Raw genomic sequence first — 18,930 nt, 5'->3', positions numbered from 1 at the left:
TGAACTTGTAGCCTTAAACAAAGTCTGTTCTCTACCAAACTATGACCTGAGCTGTCTCCAAAATGTTTACTACCTTCCTAATCTCAGGATTTAAGCTTCTGGTGGGTCTTGAACTTCTCTTGGATTGGGACTAGGCTGCATTCCACCACCATGTTCTAATATTCAGCTCTCATATTCTGAGCATTAACATTTTCCCTTTTTATGTTCTTTAACAATAACTTGGGACTGCTCACTACTGGAATGTCCAGAGCAACCAAGCCCACAAAACTTGTGAACCAGCCCAGCATGTTGATCATGCATTGGCACCCTCTGACTGTTTGTCAGTCCCTCTGTTTCTTTGGCCCACAGCAGGGAGGGAAAAATAATAACCAGGTGTATCAAGCCCTTGATGAACCACCTAATCAGTCTTTCCTGATCACTTTTAGTGTGTTATGAAGGTGGCAAGTCAACTTAGGTTTACAGTAGAACTAAAAGATATGATATAAATGGCTAGGCCTACAAGAAAATGTTGATCCAGCTGTTAGAGAACTGTGAAAATATCCTCACAAAGATGGAGATGGTATTAATTCAGTGCACTCATTGGCCTCTGTGTGCTCACTGAGATCTCCCCAAGAACATCAGTAGAGTTCTGCTGGATCACACCAAAGGTCTAACTATATTCTAACCCACCCTGGAAGTTTGGGTGAAGGTGGTTAAATGATGACAACAACGATGATGTCACATAGTCCTGCATCCTATTTCGAGGTAGACTCAGAGAGCTTACTGTACACAACCACAACTAACCCAAGCAGATGATCTGGCACTTATCTTTCTTCCCCCCTTGGGTTCTTTGGATGCATACTGCAAGCAGAAGTTTATCTGAAAATTACCATATTTTTTGCTCTATAAGACTCACTTTTTCCCTCCTAAAAAGTAAGGGGAAATGTGTGTGCATCTTACGGAGTGAATGCAGGCTGTGCAGCTATCACAGAAGCCAGAACAGCAAGAGGGATTGCTGCTTTCACTGCGCAGCGATCCCTCTTGCTGTTCTGGCTTCTGAGATTCAGAATATTTTTTTTCTTGTTTTCCTCCTCCAAAAACTAGGTGCGTCTTGTGGTCTGGTGCGTCTTATAGAGCGAAAAATTCGATATTCCAATACTAAGATTGTTATTTTTTGGCAGACACAGCCCTAGGTATAAATGTAAGTATAGTATATTGAGACGGTGCTTTGTTTCCACACTAAATCACAGAAAACTATAGGGGCATTGATGAAGTTTTTTTTTTATAACAAGGGAGGACAGCTGATTGAATCCACCCTAAAGTTTTTCCATAGCAAAGTGATCACTCAAATGCTCTACGTTGTTGAAATTTGGAAATATGACCAGTTTCATTAAAGCTTGGAAATTGTGCATAATATTTTGTTCCTGAAAACTCCCTCCCATCAGGAATTTTCACAGAATCTGGTTGGTAATCAGTTAAGTGTGAGTTCATTTAAGTTACGTCAGACAAAGTGCAACTCTGTCAACTGATGGTCTTCCTGCATTGTGCTATATGGAATGGGTAACAACAAATTTTGGAAATCAGTTCTTCAAAATCTTTTAGATAGTTATTATTTCCCAGAGGTGAATGTTGCCTTGGGCCTGGACAAGAGACAGTTTAAGAGGCTGCTTTAAAAAGAAGAAGAAGACGACTCCAGAAGGCACTTGCATCAAATTAGGAACTCCAAATATTCTCTGTGATGTTCTCTTTTGAAAACAGAGATTTTAGAGCTAGTTATCTAATGAAGGTCATGCCTGTTGCCTTATGAAATGCTTTTATTGAGCTGTGATTTCAAGTGATGCCAACTACAGTCCTCAACAGTCACTATAACAAGAATGCTTGTAGATTCTGTATTTGTGGCCAATATCAGGTGTAAGACATTATTCACTATCTGTTAATCTGTCCTTTGTATAGTGATCCAAGAAAGATTTTCGAAACCTTTGTTGACATATGGAAGCAGGAATACCTTCCTAGAAACAGTTGTTTCTTTTGAGTGACACTAACAGCTTTGTGACGCATAAAGCAGCTCTTTTTGAGAGAGTTTAGAGAGAGTTAGATAGTATTACTAGTAGATAGTAAGTAGATAGATAGTATTACTATAAATGGTTTTGGAGAGTCTCAGGTTAAATCAGAGTTAGCTCACTACACGTCTGATTTTTCTTCTTTAATATTTTTCTTTTTTTCTTCTTTTTATATTATTGATGTTATATTATTACAGCCATACCTCGGGTTACAGACGCTTCAGGTTGCGTTTTTTCAGGTTACGGACCCGCCGAAACCCGGAAGTACCGGAATGGGTTACTTACAGGTTTCGGGGGTCGCGCATGCACATAAGTGCTAAATCGCGCTTTGCGCATGCTCAGAAGCATTGAATTGCAACCCGCATGGGTTGCGAATGCTGCAAGTTGCGAACGTGCATCCCGCACGGATATAAAATATAATATTTATTAGATATTTTATAGTTATGAGAAGAAAGAAAAAAAGAGAAACAATACATAGATTCAACAAACAATACATCAACAATAAAAAAATACAATACAACAATACAACAAAAACAAAACAAAAACATTTAAACACTTCCAAATTTCATATCTATATCTTTCATTTGCTTATTTCTTCGACTTCCTTGCACCTCCCTTTTTTGTATTCTAGTTCAAATTTGCTAGTTCAACAAATCCTTTCCCTCTTCTTCAATTTTTGTCCTATAATTTATCCTAACACAATTTAACTTTAAATTTTCCACTTTAACACATTAACAATTAATATTCATGTAGTTCTTAATAACACTTCTGCTAAAACCATATAACTTCATTCCAATATTCTTCTAACCTTCATTAAACAACTACCAGACTTCTAGAAGACATCTGAAGGCAGCCCTGTTTAGGGAAGTTTTTAATGTTTAATAGACTATTGTATTTTAATATTTTGTTGGAAGCCGCCCAGAGTGGCTGGGGAAACACAGCCAGATGGGTGGGGTATAAATAAATTATTATTATTATTATTATTATTATTATTATTATTATTACCTTTTGCTAGCACAATAAACCCACTGAATGACTGAAATAGCATCCTTTTCTCCTGATAATGCAGTACACCAGGTCAATGGTGAATGGATAGGCAACAGCATCAGCCTTGATGTCTTTCTGTGACATCTGTATGCCCTAGTAGTCTATGCCTCTGCCAGCGCCAGAAAGGCTCAGATATTATTGTGCTGGGGGACAGAGCCAGTACGTTGCACATAATCCTATGCATTTTTACTTGAGACTGAGGTCTCTGGAATCTGCTTGTAGTAAATAGTCAAGTATTTGGGATGTTAGCTGTTCAGGCATTCCCTACTCTCAAATGCCATCAAGAATTATACACGGGAGTGAGGGAAGCAGCGGACTGGCTGAAAAGCTATGCTAGCTCTGACAACACAGGGTTAGAAGCCATGGGTTGTCTCCAGCAAAGTCAGAAATAAATTTACCAGCCACAGTAATCTCTTGTCAGCCTTCCCAGGCTTCACTGGTGAGGAACACCCTAACACGAATCCTAGTGATTAGGTGGAAGCTATCACTGAATGCATCTCTTCCACCATAGTCAACAAGAACCCCCCAAAATAGCATGTTTGAGGGATGACAAAGTGTGGGTCAGAACAGGCACTGGATTCACTGACCATAGTTTAGGATTGCAACCTAAGTTAATCGTGCCCATTTCTTTCATTGACTCTGCTCCGAGTAGGACTGGTGTTGGATATGATCCAATGATTTGATTCTTCCACCCATACCAAAGCTATAAGGCCCCAAATCTGTGTATTCAAACTTTCCAGATCTTGAAATAAAATAAAATCTAGTATGTGGTGGAAGAACTCAGTGCAGAAACTGATTTTCACCTAAGTTGTGCAGCTAAAGGAAGAAAAATATCATGTAGTCTTGACAGCAAAATAACCGAACCAAGTTTGTTTTTCGAGGAAAAAAATGGTTGGTTGGCAGTCCTATGTATATCTAACTTGTTCCTGCAGCTGGAAGGATCTCTTGACATGTACATCTATGCTCAAGGCCAATTTTGTAACTGATGTCTAAAAACACTTGTTCCTTTTATAAGGGAAGAGTCAGTAGTTTCTGAGCAATAGCTCCGAACAAAACGTGAAGGGAAATCCCTGGGCAAATTAAGTAGCCTTTTGTGTGTATGTCAACAAGGAAGCACTTCCAGACATTGCAAAGGCAACGCCAGAGCAATTCCATGTTTTGACAACTAAGTTGTTAAACATGGAGCTGCTCTGTTACTTGCTGTTTGTGGCTTTGTTGGTTTGCTGCATTAATAGAATAGGGAGTGCTCTACCTAGTCGTTATAAACTGCACACATTGTGCTAGATAAGGCACTAGAGAAAGCTGGCTACTCCTTTCAAAGTAGGCTTTGTGGGCTAATCCTAACATTCAGATCATACTGTGAATCAGTGCTTTCCCCCAAGAAAAATAGGTGCCGGAACTCACCGTGAAGTTCTAGTTACAGGTAGGTAGCCGTGTTGGTCTGCTGTAGTCAAAACAAAATAAAAAACTTTCTTCCAGTAGCACCTCAGAGACCAACTAAGTTCGTTATAACAAACTTTTTTATTTTGTGTCACCGTGAAGTTGTTACAGTAAGTCATCGGGTGACCTGGGGGCAGCCCTGAACACATGCCAGCTTGACAACAGCCATGTTCACCACTTGTGGAGGTGCTAAACACTACGGACACTGAGGTCCAGCACCGAGGGCCTTCTGGCGGTTCCCTCACTGCGAGAAGCCAAGCTACAGGGAACCAGGCAGAGGGCCTTCTCAGTAGTGGCATCTGCCCTGTGGAACGCCCGCCCACCAGATGTCAAAGAGAAGAACAACTACCAGACTTTTAGAAGACATCTGAAGGCAGCCCTGTTTAGGGAAGCTTTTAATGTTTGATGCATTACTGTATTTCAATATTTTGTTGGAAGCCGTCCAGAGTGGCTGGGGAAGCCCAGCCTGATGGGCGGGGTATAAATAATAAATTATTATTATTATTATTATTATTATTATTATTATTATTATTATTATTATTATGGCAAACTGTCTCCCTAGATAGTTTGGGGGTCACCCCTGGTTCTGGTGAAGGTCAAATAAATGTATCCCCACCTCCTTCATTCTCTTAGTTTCAGGAGGATGGCTAGGGCAGCTCAAAAGGGTTCTCATGCAAACATCCACATGTTCAAGGGTAGAGGCCTAGCTGGAATGCTTAAAATCCACTGCTGCTACACAGAAGACAGAATGAAGAAAGGAAAAAACAAATTGGCTCTGCCTAATAGCTTGGCCCATTGCAGCTAGGAGTGGCTAGGAAATAGGTGGAGTCATAGATCTAAAAAAGTGTAGACTCACTCATGCTGGCCAGCTTCTGTTTTGACTTGAAATGTTCGTTTGGGGCTTCTCAGAAGTGCGTAAAGGCAGTAAGCAGACAGGAGGACCGACGGCCTGCAATGGCATCTACCTGTGAGGTGCTGGAGCTGCAGTCTGGCATACTCGGGCTGGAAAAAAAAAGCACTGCTTTGAATAAACATATGAACTCATCTTCTGAAATTCTGCGAGAAACGAGCTGTAATGTTGCCATTCGAGGCAGAATGAATGCAAGCAAAAAAAAAAAAAAAAAAAATCTCCTTGCATTCATTCTGCCTTGAATGGCAACAGGAAATCTTGTTTCTCGCAGAATTTTAAAAGATGAGTGAAAAAAGGTCTATGCAAAGGTGATCAACTAAAAGCTTGCAGCTGGCAGGGGTCTGGCTAATAGAGTGAGGAAGCATTAGGTAGAGAAGATATAATGGATAAATGTTAGTGGCTGCCAAATGTTTTGTTACCTATCTTCCTTTGTATAACAATGCTGTTTTATACCTGCTGGGTTAGTGCTTTATGGAAATCTTACAAAAGAGCCTGGAGGGGGTGGAAATCAAGAGATGGAACGAGTACAGCCAAACTGCTTTGCTCAGCTGGAGAAGAAGGATTTTTTTTTTTTAAAAAAAAAATAAGAAATATGTTTTTTGGTGTTGTTGTCATTGTCACTAAGCTTGGTCGCCTTTAAGTGCTCAGTACACAGCTGTCGATTTCCACTGACTGTCATCACTGCAGCCCAAAGCATCAAGGTTTTTTCTCCCTGAGTATTGCTGCATTTTTGCCAAGCGGAAAAACAACAGCAGCGAACCATGCTGATCTGTACCTGTTCAGAAAAGGCCTTTCTTCTGTGAACCCAGAACTGAAACTTCAGGGCAAAGGTTTTGTTTAAAAAGTTTGATAAAAACCCAGATGAACGTTTATTTTGTATTGCGCATGGTACAGTGGTGCCCCACAAGACGAATGCCTCGCAAGACGGAAAACCCGCTAGACGAAAGGGTTTTCCGTTTTGGAGGTGCTTCGCAAAACAAATTTGCTATGGGCTTGCTTCGCAAGATGAAAATGTCTTGCGATTCCTGGGTTTTTTCCCCCCTCCCCCCCTTTTTCCCAAGCCCCTAAGCCGCTTAACAGCTGATCTAAGCCGCTAATAGCCTTTTAGCAGCTAATCCGCTAATCCCTTAAACCTTTAATAGCCGCTAATAGCCTTTTAGCAGCTAATCCGCTAATCCCTTAAGCCTTTAATAGCCGCTAATAGCCGCTAAACCGCTAATGGGCTTGCTTCACAAGACGAAAAAAACCGCAAGACGAAGAGACTCGCGGAACGGATTCTTTTCGTCTTGTGAGGCACCACTGTATATATTTTACACCATGTTTCATTACCAAAGCCTTGTGGCCACTAACAACCATATACAGTGGTCCTTCTGGTTACGAATGGGATCCGTTTTGGAGGCCTGGCTGCATCCCGAAAACTTCATAACTGGAGGCGCCCTTCTGAACATGCACATGGCACGACTGAGCGCTTCTGTGCATGCGTGCAGAGTGCTTCTACACATGCACGCACGGCAAAACCCAGAAGTATACACTTCCGGGTTTGCTGCATTCGCAACCCAATCCAGAGGGATATGTAAGCAGAGGTACAACCGTATAAATGTCAGGAACTGGGCAAAGGTAGAATGGTAGAGACCGCCTGCCCAGCCTGACCCTTCCAGAGGAGAAGAAGACAGTTCAGAATTACAACAGGGGTTTGCGGGAGATCACCGTTCAGAGGCAGATGAGGGGGAAAGCTGGGAAATAATGGGAGAGGAGGAGGAAGAAGCACCAAGGGAGAGACAGCTGACAGACTCAGTGTCTTTAGAAAGTATTCCAGACCCCCCCCCCCTTCCAGAACCCAGCAAGCCTTGAAAGTAGGAGAGCAGAGAGCTCATTTCGAAGCCTCTCTCTGTGAATATTGAATAAAAAACAGTTGGTAAGAACTTTTCCTTGACTTATCCTTTCCTGGCGACCTGCCGTGGGGTTGGTTCCTCGGCTGCCTGACAATATAGCTCTGCTACAGATGTCCATTTTGTATAATTCCATTTCTTTTATTTTTTGTGATGTTTAAAAATACTTTTTTGACTAGCGGAAGCCATTAGTTGACTCCAGTTCTGAATTATTGTATCAATAATAAGAAGAATATAAATGCATAAAAAACAAACTACAGGTTTAAAAAGCAGCTAAAACAGGAGAAGTATTACCAGTATTATGTAAAAGCAGCTGAGACAGTAATTCTGGAGGAGAACAAAACCATAAGAGCAACCAGAGCTGAATCCACACGGAAATAAAAAAACGATGTGAAGATGTTTTTTTAAAAAATAAATAAAAAAGTTGGAAAGTATATATGGAATTTGTCGTTAGCTCATCAGCACCATCTAGTGTCACGATTTTATAATGCACTTAAAACGCAACTGTATAGCTCAGGTGCCATTCATAGCTCCAGAGAACAAGACAAACTTTGCATGATGCCTAAAAGGTTAAAAGAAGGTACCTGGTGAGCATTGACTTTGGTGGAGGTTCCACAAGATGGGCATCAGGTAGCTAACCACTGTATAGGGGACACCTGGAGAAGACATTCCAAAGAAGCTCTTCTCAAGCAGTCAAGTTCATATAGAAGAAAACAGTTCTTCAGCTACCAGGATCATTCATGGCTTTGAAGTCCAGTGACCATGTGTCCTTTTTTGGCAATGCACAACTGGCCACCCTGCTTTAGTCAGAACCAAGCTCTGTTAAATCCAAAGGAGCTTACTCCCAGGAAACTAACCACAGGATTACAACCATGGTGAGCTTGATAAACTGGGTATCAAGAGATGCACTACTGCTCTTTGGGGTATGTGTAGTAATGGATCAACATAGCAATATAATTTGGAGCAGCTGTTTTTTTGGAACATGGCTATGGATTTGTCTTGGGAGGGTGACAATGGTGGCTTTCACAATGAGCTCTTGTAAGCAGAGGTAGGATGGCCATCCATCATGGATGCTTCAGTTGAGATTCCTGCATTGCGGGAGATTGAACTAGACGACCCTTGGAGTCCCTTCCAAGTCTACAATTCTAGGATTCTACATTTACTGTGGATCTGCCATTTGTCAGATTGCAGCGTTATGGCTGGCCTGTTCTATGTGCAGTTGCTAGATGTTATCCACGAGCAACATAGCAATTCACAACAAAGCTGCAAAGATGCTAATTATGTTATCGGGGTTAATGTCCCAGTTGCTACATTTATTCTACTTTGAACATTGTTAAGTATGTCACTGGATTGCTGCTGAGCAGGAACGAGATACTGACTAGCTTGTGTGAATGCGAGCAGCAGTGTCACGGTGACCATCTTAGCAGGGATATAATTGCATGTCACTTTGTATTTGTCCGCAAATTATTTTTTAAATATTTTTTGCCAGAGTTCTTCTTATCTCATGCTGGTGTTTTTGTCGGATCACAAATGAACAGCTCAGGTTTCGAGATGAAAAGCTCTTTTCATCTATTTCCCTTGACAGCGAGTATACAGCTCCATTCTGTCGTCTCCAAATTAAATGTTTACTTGAGACCATTTTTTTTTAAAGTGTTTTGATTTCCTCTCATTTCCCCATTGAAACCCTAATTGTGCAGGCACATCCAGAACTTCTATGCTGCTAATATTCTTCTTGTTAGAAGGGAAGTGATCCAACTGAAAGAAGCAGAAGAAGAGGAAACACAATTAATTTAGAATGGAAGAGATGTGCCAATGAATAGAAACTCCTTCTCTGCATAAGCTTATAGATACACTAAACATAAGAAAGAGTTTAGGTGCTCCTGCCAACTTGCACGCATCTGGTTGGCCACAGAGAGTATAGGATACTGGACTAAGGTAAAGGGACCTCTGATCATTAGGTCCAGTTGTGGCCGATTCTGGGGTTGCGGCGCTCATCTTGCTTTATTGGCTGAGGGAGTCGGCGTACAGCTTCCGGGTCATGTGGCCCATTTTTCCCATTCTTTTTGAAATGTTTCATCACCCTATTGTTGAATTTTCCCCATTAATGTAGCTATTTCTGCACATTCCATTACCTTTTGTCGCCATTCTTCTACTGTTGGTACTTGCTGTTGTTTCCAAATCTTGTGACAAATCTCTAGCTGCGCCAATCGTTCAATTTGTTTAGTCTGTTCTTATGGCATAACATGCTCAAACCTGGGGAACCAGGGCAAATTTATAGCAATGTTGGAAACATACAGTACATGTTCCAGTGGCGTGATTTTTTTTGGTAGGGGAACAGTTAGGACCAGAGGCATCAGCTTTTGAGAGTGATGTTGGGCTGGGAAGGGTACTGATGTTGGGTGTGTGAGCATCACACCTCCCTCCATAGCTGGGCAGAAGCTTCCCGGGCTTTAGGAAGGAGGCGCCAGGCCTCTGACAGGAGGCTGGAGCTCTCCTGCCTCCTTACCAAAGCCAGGCAGGCTTTGGGAAAGTGGCGGAAGGACCCTTGGACCCATCAGAGCATTGTGCCTCCCACCCTAAGCCGAGCAGAAGTTTTTTGGTCTTTCGCAAGGAGGCACCAAGGGAACATTTAGGGGATTAGTCTAGTTGCCCTAGTCTGCTGACTGCAGGCCACTGTCACGTTCCATATTCAGAATTTGAGGAATTAATATAATTTTCAAGAGAGCTAAATGGGAGAAAACACACAAACAACGGAAGTATCTTGACAGTATTCTACTGTGACATACATTTTGGTCTTTGGAAGTACAGGACTGGAGGGCAACAGCCAGGGATGGAGAACTTTGTATGGTTCACATTTTAAAATGAACCAGCTTAATCCTCAGTTCCCAGACTTATATGCAGATCTCAGCACTATCTGCACTAGGCTCCAATGGGTGCTGAGAGCTGTTAGAAGACTCCCCCTTATTCCCCTCACAGAACTACAATTCCCAGAGTTCCTTGAGAGAGGGATTGATCGGAATGAATGGAACTAGTGCTGCAGCATCAATTTCCACAAACACACTCCAATAGTATTAAGGCACTTATTCTGTGTAAAGCGCCTGTCAAATGCACTCTCCTCTCTTGTCTGCTTTAAAATATTCATTATACATTGAAGAAAATGTTACATGACTCAAATGCTATGGTGGTATTCAAATCAAGGTAGATCTCATTCGGCTCAGCTTTCTGCATATACTTTTAACCTCAATGCCTTTCTATCGCTTCTGCACATGATTTATTAAGTGCCTGTATTATCACCTTCAAATAACTCCTGTGACCCTCCTGTGTGGCATAGCATCGATCACTTGTCAACAGAACTGCAGCTGTGTGCACAATGGTTCTTATTTGCCCTTATTACCAAAATATATTGCTGCCTACAGGGTTTTCTTATTATTAAAAATAAAGCCACTAGCATCTCCTTCCGCTGCTACTAATCTCAATGTTAATGTATGGGTGGAAGTACCAAATGATAGCCCTTCTAGCAGTGACTCATAATTCGAGATGCCTTGCCTTGCTTCAAGGTAACATCCCACCATCATCTTCTTTTCTTCTTCTTCCTGGTGCTCTGACCTGAAGGCAAGGATAAAGACTGATGGTTAAATTCAAGCATTTACATATTGTAAATAATTGAAAGGGGGTTCTGTGATGCTAAAAGCTGAAAACTGCTCTACATCATCAAAGTGCTAACTTGAGAATTAGCAGCATACGAAATAGCTGGATGCAGAAATAGACATGATGTTTATAATTCCCCTTTCACTGTTTGTTGCTTTTTATGGATAGATATTCTTCCAGCATGCTGCTGCTTTCATATAAGTTTAGATTTCTTCCTCATTCGGGTCTTAAACAGGAACATGGGTTTATTTCCCGCTATGGAGAAATTAACGCAGGACAGCTAGAAAGATTGCATTCTAGTTGTGAATAGGTCACTTTCTGACTTCTAAAGGGATGCAGAAATATCCCTGAGCTTGCCCCCCAATGTAAGTTATGTAAACAGTCATGCAACTCACATAGCTTACCGTATTTTTTGCTCTATAAGACTCACTTTTTCCCTCCTAAAAAGTAAGGGGAAACGTGTGTATGCCTCATGGGGCGAATGCAGGCTGCACAGCTATCACAGAAGCCAGAACAGCAAGAGGGATTGCTACTTTCACTGGGCAGCGATCCCTCTTGCTGTTCTGGCTTCTGAGATTCAGAATATTTTTTTTCTTGTTTTCCTACTCCAAAAACTAGGTGCGTCTTGTGGTTTGGTGCATCTTACAGAGCAAAAAATACGGTAAGTAAATTAGTGGACAGCAAAGCAGATAATGTTGTATCTGATGGCAACTGAATTGCAGTGGAATGGAAACAGTGCTGATTGTAGCAAAAGCAGTCCGGAACAGAAATTGCTGCCTTCTTACATCCCCAGCGCCATGGCAATGTTTACAGTGCCTTCTAACTTTTTGTTGCTTTTGCTGCAATAGCCTGACATGTTTGGCCCTCTGGAATTCCCTTTAAGCTTGTTAGTAATGGTTGGCAAAAGTCTTTGTGGGAAATCCTGAAGTCAGTCACAGTTTTTCAGCACTGCCTTTTGAAAACTGAAATGGTAGAAATACCACCCACCTCTGTTCCTTTTCCCCAAATGAAATCTTTAAAAAGTGCTGTTTTATGTGATTCTCCGCATGGCAGAGATGAATCTTGGATTGAAACAAATGCACAGCATGCCACCCAAACCAGGAAGTAGGTAAGTCAAAATAAAGGGAAAACAAGAGAGGTAAGACTGAAGCACTCAAAAAGAAAATCGCGTCTCTGCAGAGAAACTACCATGCCTTTGGGAAAGCAGAAGACTGTTTTGTTTGAACTCTTTGTTTGAGTGACAGAGTTGGAGGTGTGCATTTGCAAAAATTACCACAAAGGAGACTTGTAAATGTTAGAAGCCTCTTTGTCATGTCTGCGAGCCCAAATCAGATTTTGAAGGCTGAGCTAGTTGTTCCCCCTCTTTCCTCCTGTCTTCCTTCTTTTGCAGTTTGTAGTCACTAAAGGCAATTGCTTCCCACTGAGAAATGTTGCTTTTCTCTTGCAATGGAATGTAAGTTCATAGCTGATCCCGATGGTGCATTGAGCTTGGATTGAGGAAATTAAATCCTAGGCTTGCCATAGAGTTGTTAGGTGCTTGTAGGTGAATAAATCACATGTCATCTATTTTCCAGTTGTGACAGGGTAGATAAAAATGGTCTAGTTTTTAAAACCAAAACAATAGGTTTAATTTAATTATCTATTTTTATCCACCAGGAATATGATTAGATGGTTCCAGCTATTCCGAATCATAGTTTATTAGTGTAGAATGAAGAAACAAAGAGGACTACTGCCTTAGGAAGTTTTGCTCATTACTGGTACAATCAAATAATAAAAATATAAACAGTTCTGAAACTCATATTCCATGGCCCAATTTATGTGTGCAAGGGCTGCTGAGATGGAACCTTGAAATTCAAGCTATGCTAGTAAAACCACTCCTCACATTGCTTTAGCATTTTATTTGGCATAATGGAATTATCAAAACAAGCCAGGTATGTGCTCCACATGCAAAACTTACTGACTGCCAAGGTGTTTGGAGACAAAGAAGAATCCGATTCTCTCTAGAAAGGAAGAAAAGGCAAATCCATACTTCCAGTTGATCACCTTTTTCTGCTAGACTATGAAAGGCGATTTAATAAATTTTGGCCTAAGTTCAAGGTTCTTTCTGTGTTTTTATATGTGCTGGAAGCTGCCCAGAGTGGCTGGGGCAACCCAGTCAGAAGGGCAGGGTGCAAATAATAAATTATTATAATTATTGTTATAAAGTTGCATTTCAGGCATTAGACATGCTTAGTATATATGAAATGGACTTGGGCATTCCCTATCACCTTCCTAACCACCAAAAACCAATTTTATTTTATTTTTAATGGATTTGTTGACAGAGCACATTAATTCATTTTAATTAAGTTGGGTGGGGGAAGGGGGTTATTGGTTTGTTGCCGCTGCTGTTGCTGCTGTGTATTTTGTGTGTTTTTATCTTGTATTTTTATGCTGTGAACTACCCTGAGATCTGTGGAGGATAGCTCAGTCCGTAGAGCATGGGACTCTTAATCTCAGTTGGACTAGATTATCCTTGAGGTTTCATCCAGCTCTACAATTCTATGATCCTATAGATGGAGGGTGGTACACAAATTTAATTAACAAGAACAACAACTGTACAAGCCAACATTTCTGGTATGCGCTTGAATCCCCACCACATAAATAGTGCTATTCTGGATGCATCCAAAAATAAGTAAGCTTTAACAAAATAAATATGCTTCAGCCCCACCTACAGGTGGGGCAGACTAACTACACCTTCAGCAGGTAACACATAGGTTACACCTGCCTCCAGAAGGAAGAATATTGCTGCCCTCATTCCAGTTTTGCCGTCCCCCCCCCCCCTGAGCTGGGGATGATCTGAATGTTGAGAAGCTACTGTCAGCAGACTGGGGAAAAGAGCTCTGGCTTGTGGGTTTCTAGCCATAGACCCATCAGAGCAGTACAGGATCATTCTCAACTCCTGAAGAAATTTATCTAGCGCACATGTTGTTGAACATGCTCAATAATTCCTCAGATATTTATAAAAAAACAACAAATGGGCATCTAGATATGCCGAAGGCCTAGGAAGTGGCAACTAACTGAAGAGGGCATGGGAAATGCAGCAATGTCTGGGTTCTCCAGAGAACTATACCTGAAATAGAGTAGGATTCTGTAGCATTGCACATGCACAATACGATGTTTAGATAGCTTTTGCTCCCCAAGATGGTTGCTCAAAAACAATGACCTCTTTGCCTCATTTTCTTTTAAACACACAGACGGTTTTTCCTATTCAGTCCTATTCACTTCTGTATCTTGAGTGTTGGAGGGAATAGCTTCCTGGAATAAAGCCTGGATTTCAATGGTGAAAGCAAACAAAATTATATGCATCAAGAATGAAATGATGTATTAATTGCATTCTACCTACAGCTGACATGGTGCAGCTAAAGAAACATGGAATTATCCTCCTCGGTATTTAGTAAATGCCATTTTAACCTAAAAAGGATCATTATTTAAAATTCACATTGCTGTCTTACATTTACAAATTAAAGAAATTGAATTGTGATGTAATTGTACTGTTTCTTCTATTCATTGATTACACCCTTTGGTATGTTTCATTTATCCAACTGTTTTATTTCAACATATGTTGTATTTAAACCTTTGGACCAGCTTTATTCACTTTTGATATGTAGGATTTTGCTCCCCTTTTCATAACTGGAATAAACCAATTAGCCTTTGCTGTCCTTTCAGATTAGACATATAAAGTATCTGCTGTGAGCAGCTCCTTGCTTTCCTAATAATAATAATAATGTGTTGCATAATGAAGCAACAGTAACCTTGAGTTATCTATCTGCACTGTCTTTGTGTGGCAGATAATGGGACCCAGATGCAAAGCACAGTATAACAGAAAATTCATTTTAAGAAAGAACTAGTTCTAGTTCAGCATGTCGGTTCCAGTTTGTCATTTTACTAAACAAACTAGTTCAAGTTCATCCAAATGATCTGTTTTGTTCACAAAAAGTTCATGATTGGCAAATATTCTTCAGAATTCAGAATGTAACAAATCGCTGCACTGGAGTATACCATTCAAAAGTTAATCAGGGGCCACGCATGAGCCAACAGTCCACTTGGGAAATGCTAACTGTAGTGTTTCTGTATCTTTTCAAGTTGAGTTGATATTTTGAGGGTACCTGCAGGTGTCAAAGGATACTTAGATTCAGTGCTTTGTGGGGTGGGGTGGTTACGAACAATAGGATCACACTCCAAGTGAATGCGCGCCCAGCTTATCTCAAACAACATTCATGTAGGAACTGCATTTATCTATGCAGTCCTCAATATTCCCAGCTAAGTTGTGCTTCAGGGCAGACCGAGTGAACAAAAAAGCCATAAATCTGTACCTGTTTGCATGCAGACATAAACACAAAGGAAGGCTTTTCACCCCTAACGTGCAACCATGCTGGCAGGATTCGTTTAGGACCGCGGAGCTAAGTTTTGATATTGATATGTAGCCTCTGGTAAGTCTTGGAAGGATAATAAGCTTTGAAGCATGTCCTGTCCTCTCTTTAACAGTTTTAATCCTTCGTCATTGTTTCCTGGTGTAGAAGGCCCATTGAAGCAACAGATGGAGGAATGAAGCATTCAGTATTAAAGAGTTTTATTCTCTCCCGTTGTTTCTAAGATCACACCTTAAACCAACAGGATGCCAAGTTACTCACTGAATTTTGCTTTGTTTTCACTCTAACCTTTCCGAGTCTGGTGTCCTTGGAGACGGGTATTTAAACACATTGCTAGTTGCAAGGATGAAAAGTTTGAAAGTTTACAACCACCAAGCTTCTTAATACAGGCCAGGGGGAACATCTGTAATTTTTCTCCTGTTGTTTCAAGACATTGTCACCTTCAAAGTAATGGTAAGCTGACATATGGAAACGAGGCTGGAAGGATTCACTCCCCCCCCCCCCTTAATTTAAGACACCTCAGTGCCAGCTTTATCAACACCAGAAACTGCCATTCAGCTTTGTCACTCTGAGTCACTGCAGCCTGACAAACAAGTTCCCCATGATGTGCTGTAAAGGGAAGAGTTTTCGGTGCATGCTCTTGGAAATGGTTAGCTCCTTAGAGACCCAACACCAGAACAACAGAGGAAATTCCTCACTAAAGCAGAGGGCAAAAGAGGAGACAGATCTACATGATATTTGTAGGTGCTGTTTTGGGTGTGTAGACACTAATTTAGAAATAATTGCTGTTCTTCAGATAGATATACAAAGCCAAGCCGGCCTGCTCATGACACAAGGTGAAGCACCCAACTCAGGCAGCAGAAGGGCAAGAGGCTGTGCCCCACCATTTCCTCTAAGAGGCCTGCCCCACCACTTCCACAACCTAGAGGGAGTCATTCCAGGGTGCAGTGTTGTCTCTCATTTTCCCGAACCCTGGACAGTGAGGTTTGGTGAGAGAGCTAATTGGCAACACTCTGAACAGCGTCCTGGCTGCCATGGAGTTCAGTGAGAGCTGTGGCGCAGTGGCAGAAGTGCGACATAGTGTGGTGTGCCAGGAGGCAGCAGTTCCTGTTTTACCTCAGGTGGCAAGACAGGGCTGGCTGCCCCTCTATACAAAGCACATCACTTTGGAGGATACAGAAATACTTGTATATAAATATGTGTTGTTGTTTTTTTAAAAACAATTATCTACTTTCTCACAAAGTGTGTGTGTGTGTGTGTGTGTAAACTCAGGGTTGTATCCAGTGCTCCATGATGGGAACTCCACTTGTGACCAATTCACTACCCCCACACCCCTCAAATCTTCTCTGGAGGGTCCATGCTGGCAGTCCTCCACAGCTGAGTCTGAGGGCATTTGCAGGGCTGCAAGGGAGAGGTGAGGAGGGGAAGATTCCATAAGTGGAAGCCTCTTGCACCAGTGGAAAAGGAGTGTTGGATATTGCCCTCAAAGTAAGCATTTATGAATGGAATTCATTGACAAATTAACATTGGCATTGGCATTCTAACATCCACCCCACCCCTGGCCAAGAACTGCATCACAAAATTTGGAGACGTATGAAACAGCCATAGCCAACTCTGTGCATTTGCCATTTCTCATTTTCGACCCTCAAACAACTCCAGTGCTACCACCTGAAAAACTAGTCCTGTGTTGAGGCTCACCAGTCCTGAGATCACTTGGATATGAACCTCTCACAGCAGTGGCAGCCCTGGTGTGACCAAGGAGGATAGATGACTATAATTAAAAAAAAGGAAAACCACCCACGCCCACCTCCCATTGATTAGGCTACATTAGGCCTCTTCTGATGACCTGGCACTGCCTCCAAGCCTCACACTCCATTTTGCAGGCTGGGTAACGTTTTCACAGTGCAACTTTCCCAACCGCTTTGATAACTATGACCTATATCAACAAGATGGACAAAGCAGAATTTCTGAAGTGTCAAGAATTTTAATCTGCATGTACATTTTTCAGCAGTATGATTATATGGCTTCAAAAGGTCTCACCATTAATTTGCTTTTAATTCCTTCCTCCCTTCATCTAAAGTAATGGAACAGCAAGGGATATAGGAGCTGATGCCAAAAAAAAAAACCCCGACACCAAAAAAACCCAACTACATGTAATTTGTAGGGCCAGTAAGTGCTGGAAATTGCTGCACTTCATCATTGTGCTTTCCTCAAAAAATAAAAAATAAAAAAGGATAGATGCTTATGTAGTTGGAGAAAAAGGAGGGGGGCGAGAAAAGCAAGCTATATAATTTATACATGAGAATCAAAAGCCACCAGGGAAAATGCTCACACTGCTCCCAACATATTGTACACATAAGAAATGAAGGGCTTTTTTAAAATGTATGTATGCAGTTCTTAGAGGCAGCCATATTAAAAAATAAAGAAAACTAAGAGAGTCTGCAGTCCGGTGATAGACATATCAACTCTGAAGTAAGTCTGTGTTCAGTGGGGCTGATTCCTGGTAGGTCTGGGTGATATCAGCTTTTCAACATCATGATGTTGTCACGGGAGAGACGGTGATTTCTGCCGGGTACCTCATGGGGCAAGGGCAAAAGCAGCTTGTTCCTCCCTCTGCATGCCAGGCGCTGGCAGCGGAGGGACTCAGCAGCGGCAGCGGTTTCACTTGTGGCCAGTGGCGTAGCGTGGGGGGTGCAGGGGGGCCAGGCGCAACATCGGGGGGGGACGCGCTAGCACTCGCAGCTCTCTGCCCCTACCTGGCTCACTCACTCTCTCTCACTGCAGTGCTGGCTGTGCAAATCCGATCCGAGCCGCCAGGTCGCCGCCCACTGTGGGGGGGGGGTGCCAGGCATGCGGTGCGGTGCGGAGAGAGAGCGAGGGACTATCTGGGGGAGGGACAGTGCAGCGGGGGGCGCAAATTACTTGCCTTGCCCTGGGTGCTGACAACCCATGCTACGCCACTGCTCGTGGCATACCACTGTGGCATGTATCAATACATCACCCAGGCCTAATTCCTGGTTAGAGGTCTATGACGTTACACCTGGTTTTCTCTCTGTGTATTCGGTACCTTTGCCTTCAGATCAGGGTGTTCCTTCCATCCTCTGCAATCGTTTTCAGTTGACCAACAAACAATATGCCCAATTTTGTGATTTGATTTCCATTGTTGTTGTTTTCCATGTTGCTTGTGTTTGCGCTAAGTTTTGAGTATAGTGTTATACTCCTTTCTTAGTTGTGGTTGGGAGTTCTTTCCCCAGCCCCTTATAAATATTTCTTGCTTATCCCTCCACCCCACCTGCAATCAGCTTTAAAGACTCCATACACAAGCCCTTCTGAATGGACCTGTTTGTCTGAAATTTGCCAGCTTTGCTTCCCAGTCTATCCCAGTGCATCCCAGTGTATTCTCATGCATCAGCAATGTTCAGAATGATTAAAGCAAAACACTAGTGGGAGTTAAGTGCTTCCTATTTTACCTACCCCAAAGCTGTAAAGCCACTGTCTGCCTTGAGGAACCTCCAGGGGTGAAGTCAAACTGCTGTGTTAGCAGCACC

Source organism: Podarcis tiliguerta (genome assembly GCF_965153285.1).
Source record: "Podarcis tiliguerta genome assembly, chromosome: 4".
NCBI lineage: Eukaryota > Metazoa > Chordata > Lepidosauria > Squamata > Lacertidae > Podarcis > Podarcis tiliguerta.
This window is presented reverse-complemented; position numbering follows the sequence as displayed.